The sequence below is a fragment of the Manis javanica genome, chromosome X (assembly GCF_040802235.1).
Source record: "Manis javanica isolate MJ-LG chromosome X, MJ_LKY, whole genome shotgun sequence".
Lineage (NCBI taxonomy): Eukaryota > Metazoa > Chordata > Mammalia > Pholidota > Manidae > Manis > Manis javanica.
This window is the reverse complement of record NC_133174.1, coordinates 33,724,473-33,740,518: the sequence shown is the minus strand read 5'-3', so window position 1 is coordinate 33,740,518 and position 16,046 is coordinate 33,724,473. Positions and strand designations below refer to the sequence as shown.

Below are 16,046 nucleotides of genomic sequence, written 5' to 3'. Positions count from 1 at the left end.
CCAAGTTCCCTAGTGCTGTGATGCCACTGTTTTCACAAGTACTGGAGGGAAAAGCTTACTTGGAGTAATCATGACAGGAAATTGATGACATGTCAAGGACAATGGTATTTTCAAGTCTATTTTTTGAAAATAAAGAGTAAAAAAAAGGATTAATTTATTCATTTGACAAATATTTCTGAAGTGTCAATTAAATACAAGCCCTGTGCCAAGTGCTGGGAATATGGCTGTGAAAGGTCCCCATGGATCCAGTGGTTGAGAGGGAGAAGCCACTGATGTCAGTGACCGTGAAGGATCTGAAGTGGATAAAAGCAAATATGGTATATACATATATACAATGGAAAATTATTCATCTGTAAAAAAAAAAAGAAGGAAATCCTGCCATTTGTGACAACATGGGTGGACTTTGACACTATTACGCTAAGTGAGATAAATCAGACAGAGAAAGACAAATACCACATGATATTACTTACACGTAGAATCTTTAAAAAACCACCAAAAACCAAATTCATAGAAAAAGAGATCAGACTTGGGGTTACCAGAGGTAGTGAGTTGGGGGAGGAGAAACTGGATGAAGGTGGTTAAAAGGTACAAAATTATAGTCATAAGGTAAATAAGTACTGGGGATGTAATGTACAACATGATGTCTATAGCTAACACTTCTGTGTAGAATATTTGAAAGTTGCTAAGAGAGTAGATCCTGAAAGTTCTTATCATAGGGCAAAAAATTTTTTTGTAAGTATATGAGGTGATGTTAAGTAAACTTACTGTGGTAATCATTTCACAATATTTGTAAATCAAGTCATTATGCTGTACACCTTAAACTTACAAAGTGCTATATGTCAATCACATCTCAATATAACTGAAAAAAAATGGTGATGGGTCTGAGATTTTACCTTGTTAACTTGCCAGTTTTCTGGATACTAGCAGGAGACATGTGACTTCTGGGTCAAAGGCAAAGGATTTTATTTCTCATGGCACAGCAAGCAGCAGGAGCATGAGTGTATTTGCATCCATTCCCCTTGATCCCCAAGTCTGGTGACGGTGATGTGGATTAGCTCAGACAGATGCCTGTGCACACAGTGGATCATGTTATAGGAGTAAAACTCTTAAGTTAGGGAACTGGAATTTTTTACAATAGATGGTCAGCATGCTTGCCCTTTGCTCTGGAGGGAGATACCATCTCTATCTTCCAAACCTGTTAGCCATACCAACATCCAGGAAAAGACAGCCCAGAACAAGCCAAGCCCTGTCTAGATCAGCTAATTGGCAACCACTCTCAGACATGTGAATGAGCTTCAGCATGACCAGCAGGGTCGCCTAGCTGGCTTTCAGCTGATGCCAGACATGTGAGCATAAACACTGTTGTGTATCTTGTATATTGCAGAGATTCTGTGGTTCTTTGCTACACACCATTATTGTTGCAATAGACAACCAATATTATCACCAATGGCTTCATAAATCCGAAATCTAATTTATCTTTCCCATTGTAACCAGAGCTCTCCTTCTGAAATACAGATTTTATCAGACCACTTTCCTGTCTAAAAGCCTTCAACTACAGACTGCAACCCAGACATGGCATCCAAAATCCTTACTGGTCTGGTTCTCATTTTCATTTTCAACTTTACCCTTCTGCTCTCTTCCCTTCCATCCCCTTTCTTGCTTCTGGCATTCCACTACCATAGACCACACAACTTTCTCTGCACTTAAAAAACGAAAAAAAAATTCTTTAGAATACTTTTTAAGATTATAAAAGTTAGTTACTCATTTTAGTAAACTTGGGAAGTTCAGAAAAGTACAAAGGGCATTACCCAGGCAACTGAATACTTTGTATGGTCACTCCCATGTATATCTAGGTGAATAGCTATAAAATATTTCTTTAAAGAATATGCTAAGATATTATGAGTGGTTATCTCTAGGTGGGATTACGTTAGTTTTTCCTTAAGTTTTACTTTTTAATTTGTCTAAAATGAAATATGGATTACTTGTATATTTAATTAGGAAAAAATGGAGGATTGGTGTTTTCTTTTAGTTATTTTTATTGTATTTTCTTATACTTATTGTATGTACCTGTAGCCAAGAAACAAGTTTAGAACACAACAGGAAATAAGTTTAGAACATTGTTGGTTATGTTTTAATGGGTTCCAGACACCAGGCTACTTCATAATTACCCTCAAGTTGAAAAATCTTTAGCTCTTCCTTCACTCAGTCCTTGGGTGGCAGCCTTGGGTCAGGGAGCCCTGGATCTCTGTGCGAGGTTTTCAGGACTTCCACGTATGGCACCTGTTCAGAGATTACCAATTTGACTTGGGTCAAGCATAGTTCATTTGACAAGATTTTAGAATAATGACTTTGCACGCTAAGGGAGGAAGGATTTAAATATAAAGTGGTATGAATGCCAAAGGCTCAAATAGGATTTCCCATGTGAAGATTCTGATGTCCTTTTCTTCTAGAAACCACACTCTTTCTTACAGAGTTTCTGTATTATTTTATCTATTACCAAATGACAAATTATTCTAAAACTTAGTGGCTTAAAACAACAATAATCATTTATTATCTCTTATGGTTTCTGTGGGTCAGGGATTCAGACAGGGGACAGCATAGACAGCTTGTCTTTGGTCCGCAGTGTCTGGGCCTCAGCTGGGAAGATGCAGTGACTGGGAGCTAGGAGCACTGAAGGCTCACTCACTCATACATCTAGTGTCTGATGACGGCTGTCAGGCAGAACACTAACCCATTGCCTCTTCATATGGCCCACATAGCATGGTGGCTGAATTCGAAGAGCAAGTATCCAGAGACAGCACAGAGCAGAAGCTGTACCTTTTCATGACCTAGGCTTGGAGGTCACATTAGCATCATTTCCACCACACTCCACTGGTAGGGATCAATCACAAACTTCCACCCAGATTCCAGGGGAGGAAACAGAGACCCCACTCTTGGTGAGAAGGATGTCAATGGCACATCGAAAGAAGAGCATGTGGGCTGGGAGATGCATATTCATGCAGCCATGTTGGGGAAACACAATCTGTCACACTTCCCAAATTTCTATAGGAACTTTCTTGGATCTTGGATCTGTATTTGTATAAGAGAAATAAAAGTCCTAGAGGACTTTCTTCTCTTTCTTCTTTCCCTCCATCTGCACGTTTACCTCCTCCCTCTTTCCCTCTTATCCTTCTTTCCTTTCAGTTATGAATAGCCCAACCATCAGTGAGTTATTGTTTCATGGCATGAAATCTTGCAAGCAGGGTCATTTTGATGGTCTGCCTGGGGCTCCCTAAATAAATTAATTTTTGCTTTTATTTTACATTTTATTGTCCACATTGCCAGAAGAAGGCTTTTTCCAAATAGTCTTTTGTTATATATTATCCAATCATTTTCAAGAAAGAGCTTATAACATTAAAAACATTCAATTTGGGACAATGCTTTTATTTAACAAGCTTATTATGTGTCAGCAGACACATAATATTCCAAGCAGACTCTTTAAAAATATCAATTTGCTTAATCTTCATAACATTATTCTCAATTTATAGAGGAGAAAACTGAGGTACAGAGAAGTTAAGTAACTTGCCTGAGGTCACAAAACCATTACATGGCAGAGCCAGATATCAAACTTGGCATCTGGCTCCCAAATTTGTGTCCCTGACCACCGTGTTATGCTGCCTCTCTATCATTGCTCTACTCCATCGCCCCTTATTCACTTGAGCAGTAAGGAATAGATAGCCCCTAGAAAAAACATCAACTCTCAGATATACAAAATAATTGGAGGCTAAGGAAATATGCCTGGATGCAGGGGACAGGCCTGGGATGCAGGGGATTGTAGGAGCCCCAATCCTGACCCTGCCCCGCAGAGCAGGTTCACAAGGAGCCATTCCCCTCCCCACTGAGGCTGCCCTCTGGCCAGCCTTACCACTTCTCACAGTTCTCGGCCCCAGACTGACTGACTGGGATGAGGGAGATTAGTTTGCTAGATCTAATATGGTGAAATATTCAAGAAGTTCAAAGCATTTTGTTAATATTTTGTAATATTTTTCTCATAGTACTTTTGTAATGGAGTACTGTTGCCTCCGTATTGCGGTTAGAGAGAGACAAAAAGATGTAGAGTGACTTACCCACATCACAGTCAAAGGAGTTCTGAGGAGTGAACAAAATTCTACAGACATCAGGCCTCTGACTTTGACCACTTCAAAGTAATCTCCCTCGAACAGCCTCTCCCAACAATATCAGGTTTCCTCAGCTGAGTATTTAGGAGGCTGCTGGCAAGTCTAATCACCTGGGACATCTTAATAACTGAAGTCATGTTTGATGGAAAAAGTCATAAAGAAGCTGTGGGTGATTGAGGGGATTTTGTCAGAAGTCTGGCTCCAAATACGTGTGATGCCACATATTTGGAATTCTGAGATGAGAATGCAGAAATATTTCAACAAAAGCATCAGAGAGGTTTATCTGATTCTTTTAATATAGTGTTTTCAAAGGAGAAGTATGTTTTCTCAACAAGAAACAAGTTCCCCGATGAGCTGAAAAGAAATATTTATTCAAAATAGTAAATGAAGTATTTGTTATTGGTACAAACAATAACATAAAATGAATCCTCAGGCAGACTTCCAGGAAGCCAGGGGCAAAGGGGAGAAAGGAAAGAACAAAAAAAGAGAGAGAAGTCTTAGAAAAATATGCAGTTTTGTCTTGAACATTTGCCAGGGAAAGCAGGGTAATGAAGGATTAAAAATAAAACAAAACAAAAAGGAAGTAAGGGTAAGGAAAGTGCTACAAGGAATAAATTGCTGGCCACATTGTCAATATGGATGAAAAGATCAAATCTTGTAGGAGGGGGCTGGGCATGGGGGCTGCAGGCTGAGGTGAAACTCAGGGGGAAGAAATAACAGGAAATAAATGAGCTGAGGGGAAAAGATGAATAAAGAGCAAGTCTAGAAAGAGGAAAGGAAGCATATTTAACAGGAAACCAACCAAAAGAGACATGCTTAGTGTCATTTGAAGAGAAAGGGGAAGAACAGACCATGAATACTATGGAAGCCAAGGAATTTGAATAGAGGTGATTTTAAATATTAAAAATGGAGGCCTTTCAAGTTACCTGCAAATTCTGTCTATGAATTATAGAGGATGGAAGCTCTGGATGTTGTTACAGGAATGATTGGCTCCTACAATCTTCCATCCCCGAAATCAGCTGCCTTTCTTTTTCTTTTTTTTATTGAGGAAAAACCCAAAGTTAAATATGGACCCAAAGAAATGACCAGGATAAGCATCTTTAATACATTTTAGACAAACATAAATCTGTGAGGAATTGACAGGACAAAGAAAACAGGTTTGGGAGCTTCAATTAGTAAGAAATTCTAAAAGCATTTGGGCTGGGATAGCAAAATTAATTTTTTGTTTTTTTTAAATTTTTTATTAAGGTATGATTGATATATACACTCTTATGAAGGTTTCACATGAAAGAACAATGTGGTTACTACATTTACCCATATTATCAAGTCCCCACCCATGCCCCAATGCAGTCACTGTCCATCAGTGCAGCAAGTTGCCAGAGATCCACTATGTGCCTTCTCTGTGCTACACTGTTCTCCCCATGATACCCCACACCGTGTGTACTAAACATAATACCCCTCAGTCCCCTTCTCCCTCCCTCCCCACCCACCCTCCCACACCCCTCCCCTTTGGTAACCACTAGTTCATTCTTGGAGTGTCTGAGTCTGCTGCCATTTGGTTCCTTCAGTTTTGCTTCATTGTTATACTCCACAAATGAGGGAAATCATTAGGCATTTGTCTTTCTCTGCCTGGCTTAATTCACTGAGCACAATGTCCTCCAGCTCCATCCATGTTGTTGCAAATGGTAGGATTTGTTTCTTTCTTATGGCTGAATAGTATTCCATTGTATATATGTACCACATCTTCTTTATCCATTCATCTACAGATGGACACTTAGGTTGCTTCCAGTTCTTGGCTATTGTAAAAAGTGCTGCAATAAACATAGGAGTGCATATGTCTTTTTGAATCTGAGAAGTTGTATTCTTTGGGTATATTCCAAGGAGTGGGATTCCAGGGTCAAATGCTATTTCTATTTTTAGTTTTTTGAGGAACCTCCATATTGCTTTCCACAATGGTTGAGCTAGCTTACATTCCTACCAGCAGTGTAGGAGGGTCCCTTTCTCTGCATCCTCGCCAGCATTTGTTGTTCTTAGTCTTTTTGATGCTGGCCATCCTTACTGGTGTGAAGTGATATCTCATTGTGGTTTTAATTTGCATTTCCCTGATGATTAGTGATGTGGAGCATCATGTGTCTGTTGGCCATCTGAATTTCTTTGGAGAACTGTCTCTTCATATCCTCTGCCCATTTGTTAATCAGGTTATTTGCTTTTTGGGTGTTGAGGTGTGTAAGTTCTTTATATGGATGTTAACCCCTTGTCAGATGTCATTTACAAATATATTCTCCCATACTGTAGGATGCCTTTTTGTTTTATGGATGATGTCCTTTGAAATCAGCTGCCTTTCAAGGCCAGTGGGCAGGAGCCAGATTGCCATTTTTTAAGTGCTCCAAAGGCTTAGGTCAGCATGGTGGTGGATGAGGGGATGCTTGAGGCCATGAAGAGGGCATTGGGATGGATGGGTGGGCTGGTTGGCAAGAACCCCTGACCACCTAGCAGCAAACCCACATAGGGGGCCAGGTCTTGCCTGGGCTCAGAGAACTTTACCCGCTATTGCTAGGGCTGCTGCCCATCTATTGGAGCAGCCTTCCATAAACTTCGGACAACTTCTGGCTTTAGGTGGGACTATCTTATGAGCCCTAGTGCCATATGTTGGAACCCAGAAACAGGGCATCCTTGCTCTTTCTGTTATCTTGACCTTGGGCTTTTTGTTTCCCTAATTGGAAGCTATTGTTCAACTTGTGGCCTTCTCCTGGTCTTGGATTTGTTCTCTGTATTTAAGGCCCTGCCTTGGACACCTGTTTGGTTCCTAGAACCCTCTAAAGCTGGGGGCCCTGACTTAGTCTTTGTAGTCTCCCTCACAGAATCCAGAGTTGTATCCAAACCCCTTCTCGGTGATTGGCCCCAACTACTGGAGACAGATAGCTCTGCTACCCACTGACTGTCTTCTTGGCTCTGTAAGCATCACCTATGCCTGGATTCCCCTCATATGCTCTGCATACCTTTAGGGACATTTTGTTCACTCAGGTTTGTCCTTCCTAATGCAGCCTAGATCACACAGTCAGCTGGGCTCTGCCCCAGCAGTCAGATGTCATAGGCTGTCTGCTATACTGGACTGCTCTCACCTTAGAAACTGTGCCCTGTGCCCTGTGTCCCTGCAGCTGAGTCTGTCCCACCAGCATCTGTGCCATTCCAGGGAATGAGGGGGCAGTTTGAGGTGTCAGTCCTTTCCAGTCTGTCCCTTCCTACTGCAGCCAACCTGGTCATTCCCAGGTGGTTTCTGGGACTTAAAAAATATATATGCATATAGCTTGTTTCAGTATCCTCAAAAATATTTTACTAATGAGGTTGTGTACTTCAGTACACTAGAGTCAAGAGGAGATTGGGAAAAACGCATTTAGAATTCAGAGATGTGGCAGATACTACCAGTGCCCCACTCACAGGCCATTGGCAGTCTCTTCCAAGAAAAGACTAAGGCTTCCTACTGCAAATACTGGTGACTCAGCCTGCACACTTTCTCCCGGCTGTGGGCAGGGCAGAGCAGGCAGGAAATGCCAGGGAGTTAACACCCCTGGGAGCAGTCTTCAGCCAAAGATGGAGAGGAGTTCAGGATAAATACCCTAATTTCCTTTCTTCACTGTGAAGCAGTGACTAGACAACCCCAAAGTGTGTTCTATGCTATCTCCCAGAGCTCCCCAGTGGGCCTGAGCTTCAGTTGCCCATAACTGTAACCTGCTCCATAACTCACACTTTTTGGCTTTTTTCTCCTCCCCATTTTACTTTCCCTCTCCCCTACTGATGTTTCCTGAGATTATCTTCCTCCAGCCCCCAAATCTGTGCTCAAATCCTTGTTTTGGGATCTGCTTCTTGAGGAGTCCAAATTAAAATGAGGGGTATTATATGCAAGGTTATGGGTTTAATTGTTTTCCTGAGAAGATATACCTGCTTCAAACACTGGCATGATACTTTCTATAAATGAAAGGAAAGAATACCCAAGTCCTCTGTGAATAGCATTTCCTATCTGGGTCACAGACTCTGCTGGCATTTGAGATGTTAATAGGTGTTATGAGATTTGAGGGTCAATTATGCTTAGGTCAACAAAATTAAGCAGGTTTCTTCACTTCAGTACTCCTGTAGCCTTCAAGAAATTAATGGGCTTTGTAAACTTCCAGAAGTGCAAGCTACAGGGTTCCAAAATTCATCTGATCTTAGAATCTCTTTTCCTCAAGAAGCCCTATTAACTACTTGCAGGAGGCTGACATCACAGTAAGTACAGTTTAGGAAAGGCTTTGGTGCCCAAGATACAGAATTAAAATATAATAGTGAGAAGTACATGAGGAAAGTTTTTCTAGAGGTGAGAATGCTGCCTTTCAGACCACCCATGGTTTCTTTCATGTGTCTGCTAACTAAAGGGACAGCCATCTGTGGGCTTAGCTCAGGTGTTAACGTTTTTTTTTATATAGAAAACCAGTTATTTAATTTGGTTGATTTAAGGATTACTCATTGAGAAAAAAGGCAGAGAAACTTGTTCTTCAAAGTGTGTTCTGTGGAGCAGCAGCATCAGAATCACTCAGAAGCTTGTCAGGAATGCAGAATCTCAGGCAACATCCCAGACTTACTGAATCAGAATTTACATTTTAACAAGAGCCCCAACTGAGTATTAGGCACATGAGTATTTGAGAAGCACTGGCATAGACATCAACTCATCCAAACTTCCACATGGTGGAGGAAATCTCCACTCTGACCTTGGAAGAGTGATTTGTCACCCAACTTCTGCTTGAATATTCCTGGTGGATGGGAACTCACTACCTCACTGAACTGTTAGAAAGATCTAATTGTTAGAAAACAGAACCTCTTATTGATCAAAATATGCTACAATGTGCCTTCTACCTTTAGTTCCTGCTTTATTCTTGGTAGAGAATACCACAAAACAATTTGAACCCTTCTTCTATAAAACAATCTTTCGGATATTTGAAGGCAGCTAGTGGGTCTCCTCTAAGTTTTGTCTTTTTTCATTTAAATGTTTATTTAATTTTCAAATAATTTAGGCCACCAATTATGTGCCAGACACTGTGTTAATTGCTGAGGATATAGCAATGAGCAAGACAGAAATGATCCTTGCCAATACAAAGCTCATTGTCTAGGAAGGGAAACAGAATTCATAAAATTTTATTAATCTTGACTTCTCCTTCTGGAAAGATAGAGTAGAAGTATATTTCCTTGTCCTTCACACAAAGTGCAGCTAAAACCCCTGGATATTATATATAAAATGAACATAAGATTCTGAAAGGTGGAGAGGAGGTAGACTGGCTAAGGACCTAACAAATGACATAGCAGTGAGTTCCCTGGGTTTTCCTTTTTGCTTCATCTATCCCTTTGGATACTGGGAAGGCCAACAGCCCAGAAATACCAGCCTTTCCCCAGGCTGTAAGGAGGAGCTCCAAACCTCTACCAGGGATTGTCAGAGAAGGCCAAGTAGGGAACCAGGACTTTCATTCCTAGTGTGTGGCAACACACCTGCCTCTCTTGTCACTGGAGACCATTTGGGGGATCCTGGATATCTGCCTCATCCCACCAGTAATGAGAAGCCTGAGGAAGTATCAGAGGAGTCCTGCTAGAGAGTCAGGACTTTAACCACTGCTCAGTGGTAATGAGGATACCCCCCACTGGTGTCAACAGAGACAATGAGATACCCTTTCACCTCCCAGCCAGGATAGTATCAACAGAGGCCTAATGGGGAGCCTCAACTTCCATCCCTACCTAGAAGTAACAAGGGGTTCCTCCTCACCACTATCCCAGCGTCAACATAGACTGAGTAGAGTATATAGATGTCTAGGCCTACCCAGCAATAATGAGGTGACATCCTCCATTGTCTTGCCAGAGTGGTGCCAGAGGAGGCCTGTTAAAACACACAATTTAAATAGAATCCCAAGTCTCACAACATATGTTTCAATAGAAAATCACTCATCCTACTGAGAGCCATGAAGGTTTCAACTTGAAAAAGATAATCAATAACTGCCATCACTAAGATGACAATGATATTAGAATTAACTGACAAGGATTTTAGCCATCATAAAAATGCCTCGGTTAGTAATTATGAATATGCTTGAAACAAATGAAAAAATAGAAAGCCTCATCAAAGAAAGTCTTAGCAATGAAAAACAAGATATGAAGAATAACCAAATGGGATCTTTAGAACTTAAAAATATATGCTGAAATGAAAAACACAATGAATGGGCTCACAGTAAAATGGAAAGGACAGAGGAAAGAATCATGACCTTGAAGATATAAAATAGGAATAACACAATCTGAACAATAGAGAGAAAACAGACTGAACAAAAAAGAATAGAGCCTCAGGGATACACAGGACTATAATAAAATATCTAACTCTTGTCATCACAGTCCCATAAGCAGAGGGAAAAGCATTCAAAGAAAGAATGGTTAAAAATTTCCCAAATTAGGCAAAAGACCTGCGGATTCAAAAGCTGAGTGAACCTCAAACAGGATAAATCTCAAGAAATCCACACCAAGACATGTCATAGTTGAACTTCTGAAAAATAGATAAAGAAAAATTCTTGAATGTAGCTAGAGAGAAGTGACACATTATCTATAGGGGAAAAAACTCTTAGAATTACAGTGGGTTTTTCATCAGAAACCATGGAGACCAAAAAGAAGTGGCACAGCATTTTATTGCTAAAGAGACAGAACTGTCAACCCTGAATTCTATATGGATTCATAGATACTACCATTTTAAATACTATATAGATTCATAAAACACTACCATTTTAAACATTGTTTTCTGTTTGTCTTACATGCAAAGAAAATATACTTCAGGAATGAAGGGGAAAAAATTCTCACATAAAGGAAAACCAAGAGAATTTGTTGCTAGCAGACCAACTCTAAAGAATGTCTAAAGAAAGTTTCCTAAACAGAAAGCAAATGATAAAAGAAGGAATCTTGGAATTTCAGTAAGAAAGAACAAAGGAAAGAGCAAAAATATGAGTAAATGCAATAGACTTTCCTTCACCTTTTCAGTTTTATAAATTATGTTTGATAATTGAAACAAAAATTATAATGTTATCTGATATGGTTCTAAATGTATGTAATGAAAATATTTAAGACAATTATAAATTGAGAAGGGTAAAGGGACACAAAAGGAGATAAAGTTTCTACATTTCACTCAAACTGGTAAAATGATGGCACTTGTAGACTGTGACAATATGTGTGTGTATATGTGTGTGTGTATGTGTGTGTATTAATACTGCCCAGAAGAACCAATAAGAAAGCTATACAAGGAGATACACTCAGAAACACTACAAATATATAAAAATTCAATTCTAAAAAATATTCTAGTAACCCAGAGGAAGGCAGGAAAGAGAAAACAGAAATGAAGAGCAGAGAATAAAGAGTAAACAAAAAATAAAAAGGCAGACTTAAGCTTTTAATTTATGAATAATTACATTAATTTAAACGGCCTAAATATATCAATTATGACAGAGATTGACAGAATGGATTTAAAAAACATGATTCAATTATGTTATCTATAAAGAATACATTTCAAATATGATATGGGTAGGTGAAAAGCAAAAAGATGGGAAATATATGCATTAATTAAAACATTAATCAAAAGAAAGCAGGAGTGGCTATATTAATATTAAATAAAGTAATGACTGCAGAGAAAAGAAAATTACCAGGGACAGATGGTGATATTACAAAATAGTAAAAGGGTCAGTACACCAAGAAGACATAGCATTCTAAATGTTTACACACCAAGCAACAGAGTAGCTAAATATTTGAATAAAAAACTGATAGGATTGTAAGGATAAATAGATAAATCGATAATTACAGTTGGAGATTTCAATACCCCTCTCTTAACAATAAATGAACAATTGGACAGAAAATCAGCAAGGACGGGGCGGGAGCCAAGATGGCGGCGTGAGTAGAGCAGTGGAAATCTCCTCCCAAAAACACATAGAGCTATGAAAATATAACAAAGAAAAATCTTCCTAAAATAGAGACCACAGGACACAGGACAACATCCAGACCACATCCACACCTGCAAGAACCCAGCGCCTTGTGAAGGGGGTAAGATACAAGCCCCAGCCCGGCGGGACCCGAGCGCCCCTCCCCCCGGCTCCCGGCGGGTGGAGAGAAACCGGAGCAGTTTTTTTTTTTGGCGAGCGCTTTTTGGAAGCCTTAGAGGGACGGGCCCCCGTTGCTGGGGAGGCAGGGTGGCGGGACCGGTGAGGAGGTGCCTGGGAACAGCGCCGGAGGACAAAGAATATCCCGCGTTTCTCCCTGCGAGACCTGGGGGCGGGTGCCTGAGACCGGTGCCTGAGGACGGAGGAGGTCGCGCGTTTTTCCCCTTTTTTTTTTTTTCTCTTTTTGGCAAGCGCTTTTTGGAAGCCTTGAAGGGACGGGGACCCCAGTGCTAGGGAGGCACGGTGGCGGGACTGGTGAGCGGGTGGCTGGGACCGGCGCCTGAGGACAAAGAATATCCCCCGTTTTTCCCTGCGGGACCGGTGGGCGGGTGCCTGAGACCGGCACTTGAGGACAGAGGAAATCGCGCGTTTTTCCCCTTTTTTTTTTTCTCTTTTCTGCGAGTGCTTTTTGGAAGCCTAAAAGGGACAGGGACCCCGGTGCTAGGGAGGCAGGGCGGCGGGACTGGTGAGCGGGTGCCTGGGACCGGCACCTGAGGACAAAGAATATCCCGCATTTTTCCCTGTGGGACCGGTGGGTGGGTGCCTGAGACCAGCACCTGAGGACGGAAGAAATCGCGCGTTTTTCCCCTTTTTTTTCTCTCTTTTTGCCAAGTGCTTTTTGGAAGCCTTGAAGGGACAGGGACCCCGGTGCTAGGGAGGCAGGGCGGCAGGACTGGTGAGCGGGTGCGTGGGACCAGTGCCTGAGGACAAAGAATATTGAGCGTTCCTTCCCTGCGGGACCGGTGGGTGGGTGCTTTTTGGAAGCCTTGAAAGGACAGGGACCCTGGTGCTAGGGAGACAGGGCAGCAGGACCAGTGCGCGGGTGCCTGGGACCGGCACCTGAGGAAAAAAAAAAAAAATCGCGTGTTTTTTCTTTTTTTTTTCCTTTCTGTTCCCTCTCTCATTGTTGCTGTTGTTGTTTTGGTTTGGAGAGTGCTTTTTGGAAATCTTAAAGGGGCAGGACAGGTCACTTAGACCAGAAGCAGGGAATCTGGGGATCTCTGGGCACTCTAACCCCCTGGGCAGCAGGGAGCACAGAGGCCCCTTACGGAGATAAATAGTCTCCTGGCTGCTCCCCCTCTAACGGGGCTCCACCATTTTGGAGGAACAGCCCCAGCCAGGCCAAGCCCACAGCAACAGTGGAGATAAACCCCAAAGCAACTGGGCAGGAAGCAGAAGCCCTGTCTGCGCACAGCTGCCCAGCACAAGCCACTAGAGGTCGCTATTCTCCCAGGAAAAGGCTACAAACCAACAAGAAGGGAAGCTCTTCCAGCGGTCACTTGTACCAGCTCTGCAGACTATCTCTATCACCATGAAAAGGCAAAACTACAGGCAGACAAAGATCACAGAGACAACACCTGAGAAGGAGACAGACCTAACTAGTCCTCCTGAAAAAGAATTCAAAATAAAAATCATGAACATGCTGACAGAGATGCAGAAAAAAATGCAAGAGCAATGGGATGAGATGCAGAGAAAAATGCAAGAGCAGTGGGATGAGATGCAGAGAAAAATGCAAGAGCAGTGGGATGAAGTCCGGAAGGAGATCACAGATGTCAGGAAAGAGATCACAGAAGTGAAACAATCCCTGGAAGGATTTATAAGCAGAATGGATAAGATGCAAGAGGCCATTGAAGGAATAGAAGCCAGAGAACAGGAACGTATAGAAGCTGACATAGAGAGAGATAAAAGGATCTCCAGGAATGAAACAACACTAAGAGAAATATGTGACCAATACAAAAGGAAAAACATTCGTATTATAGGGATACCAGAAGAGGAAGAAAGAGGAAAAGGGATAGAAAGGGTCTTTGAAGAAATAATTGCTGAAAACTTCCCCAAACTGGGGGAGGAAATAATCGAACAGACCATGGAATTATACAGAACCCCCAACAGAAAGGATCCAAGGAGGACAACACCAAGACACATAATAATTAAAATGGCAAGGATCAAGGACAAGGAAAGAGTTTTAAAGGCAGCTAGAGAGAAAAAGGTCACCTATAAAGGAAAACCAATCAGGCTAACATCAGACTTCTCAACAGAAACCCTACAGGCCAGAAGAGAATGGCATGATATACTTAATGCAATGAAACAGAAGGGCCTTGAACCAAGGATACTGTATCCAGCACGACTATCATTTAAATATGATGGTGGGATCAAACAATTCCCAGACAAGCAAAAGCTGAGGGAATTTGCTTCCCACAAACCACCTCTACAGGGCATCCTACAGGGACTGCTCTAGATGGGAGCACCCCTAAAAAGAGCACAGAACAAAACACACAACATATGAAGAAGGGAGGAGGAGGAATAAGAAGGGAGAGAAGAAAAGACTCTCCAGACAGTGTATATAACAGCTCAATAAGCGAGCTAAGTTAGGCAGTAAGATACTAAAGAAGCTAACCTTGAACCTTTGGTAACCACGAATCTAAAGCCTGCAATGGCAATAAGTACATATCTTTCAATAGTCACCCTAAATGTAAATGGACTTAATGCACCAATCAAAAGACATAGAGTAATAGAATGGATAAAAAAGCAAGACCCATCTATATGCTGCTTACAAGAAACTCACCTTAAACCCAAAGATAAGCATAGACTAAAAGTCAAGGGATGGAAAAACATATTTCAGGCAAACAACAGTGAGAAGAAAGCAGGGGTTGCAGTACTAATATCAGACAAAATAGACTTCAAAACAAAGAAAGTAACAAGAGATAAAGAAGGCCACTACATAATGATAAAGGGCTCAGTCCAACAAGAGGATATAACCATTCTAAATATATATGCACCCAATACAGGAGCACCAGCATATGTGAAGCAAATACTAACAGAACTAAAGAGGGAAATAGATTGCAATGCATTCATTGTAGGAGACTTCAACACACCACTCACCCCAAAGGATAGATCCACCGGGCAGAAAATAAGTAAAGACACACAGGCACTGAACAACACACTAGAACAGATGGACCTAATAGACATCTATAGAACTTTACATCCAAAAGCAACAGGATATACATTCTTCTCAAGTGCACATGGAACATTCTCTAGAATAGACCACATACTAGCTCACAAAAAGAGCCTCAGTAAATTCCACAATATTGAAATTCTACCAACCAATTTTTCAGACCACAAAGGTATGAAAGTAGAAATAAATTCTACAAAGAAAACAAAAAGGCTCACAAACACATGGAGGCTTAACAACATGCTACTAAATAATCAATGGATCAATGAACAAATCAAAATAGAGATCAAGGAATATATAGAAACAAATGACAACAACAACACTAAGCCCCAACTTCTGTGGGATGCAGCGAAAGCAGTCTTAAGAGGAAAGTATATAGCAATCCAGGCACACTTGAAGAAGGAAGAACAATCCCAAATGAATAGTCTAACATCACAATTATTAAAACTGGAAAAAGAAGAACAAATGAGGCCTAAAGTCAGCAGAAGGAGGGACATAATAAAGATCCGAGAAGAAATAAACAAAATTGAGAAGAATAAAACAATAGCAAAAATCAACGAAACCAAGAGCTGGTTCTTTGAGAAAATAAACAAAATAGATAAGCCTCTAGCCCAACTTATTAAGAGAAAAAGAGAGTCAACACAAATCAACATAATCAGAAATGAGAATGGAAAAATCACGACAGACTCCACAGAAATACAAAGAATTATTAAAGACTACTATGAAAACCTATATGCCAAC

The 16,046-nt window shown here is 41.1% G+C and overlaps 1 long non-coding RNA gene across 2 annotated transcripts in view; it reads right to left on the bottom strand.

Moving 5' to 3' along the window:
* The window catches only part of LOC118968940 (uncharacterized), a 286,730-nt gene that overhangs the window by 108,387 nt on the left and 162,297 nt on the right, over window positions 1-16,046 (bottom strand). Inside the window, exon 4 of one of the 2 annotated variants that reach the window (XR_005056825.2) lies at window positions 1,501-2,280. The exons of the other annotated variant lie outside the window; for it this stretch is intronic. This is a non-coding gene — a long non-coding RNA (uncharacterized lncRNA). Of the gene's footprint in view, window positions 1-1,500; window positions 2,281-16,046 lie in introns of those variants that run through there. 2 annotated transcript variants of the gene reach the window in all.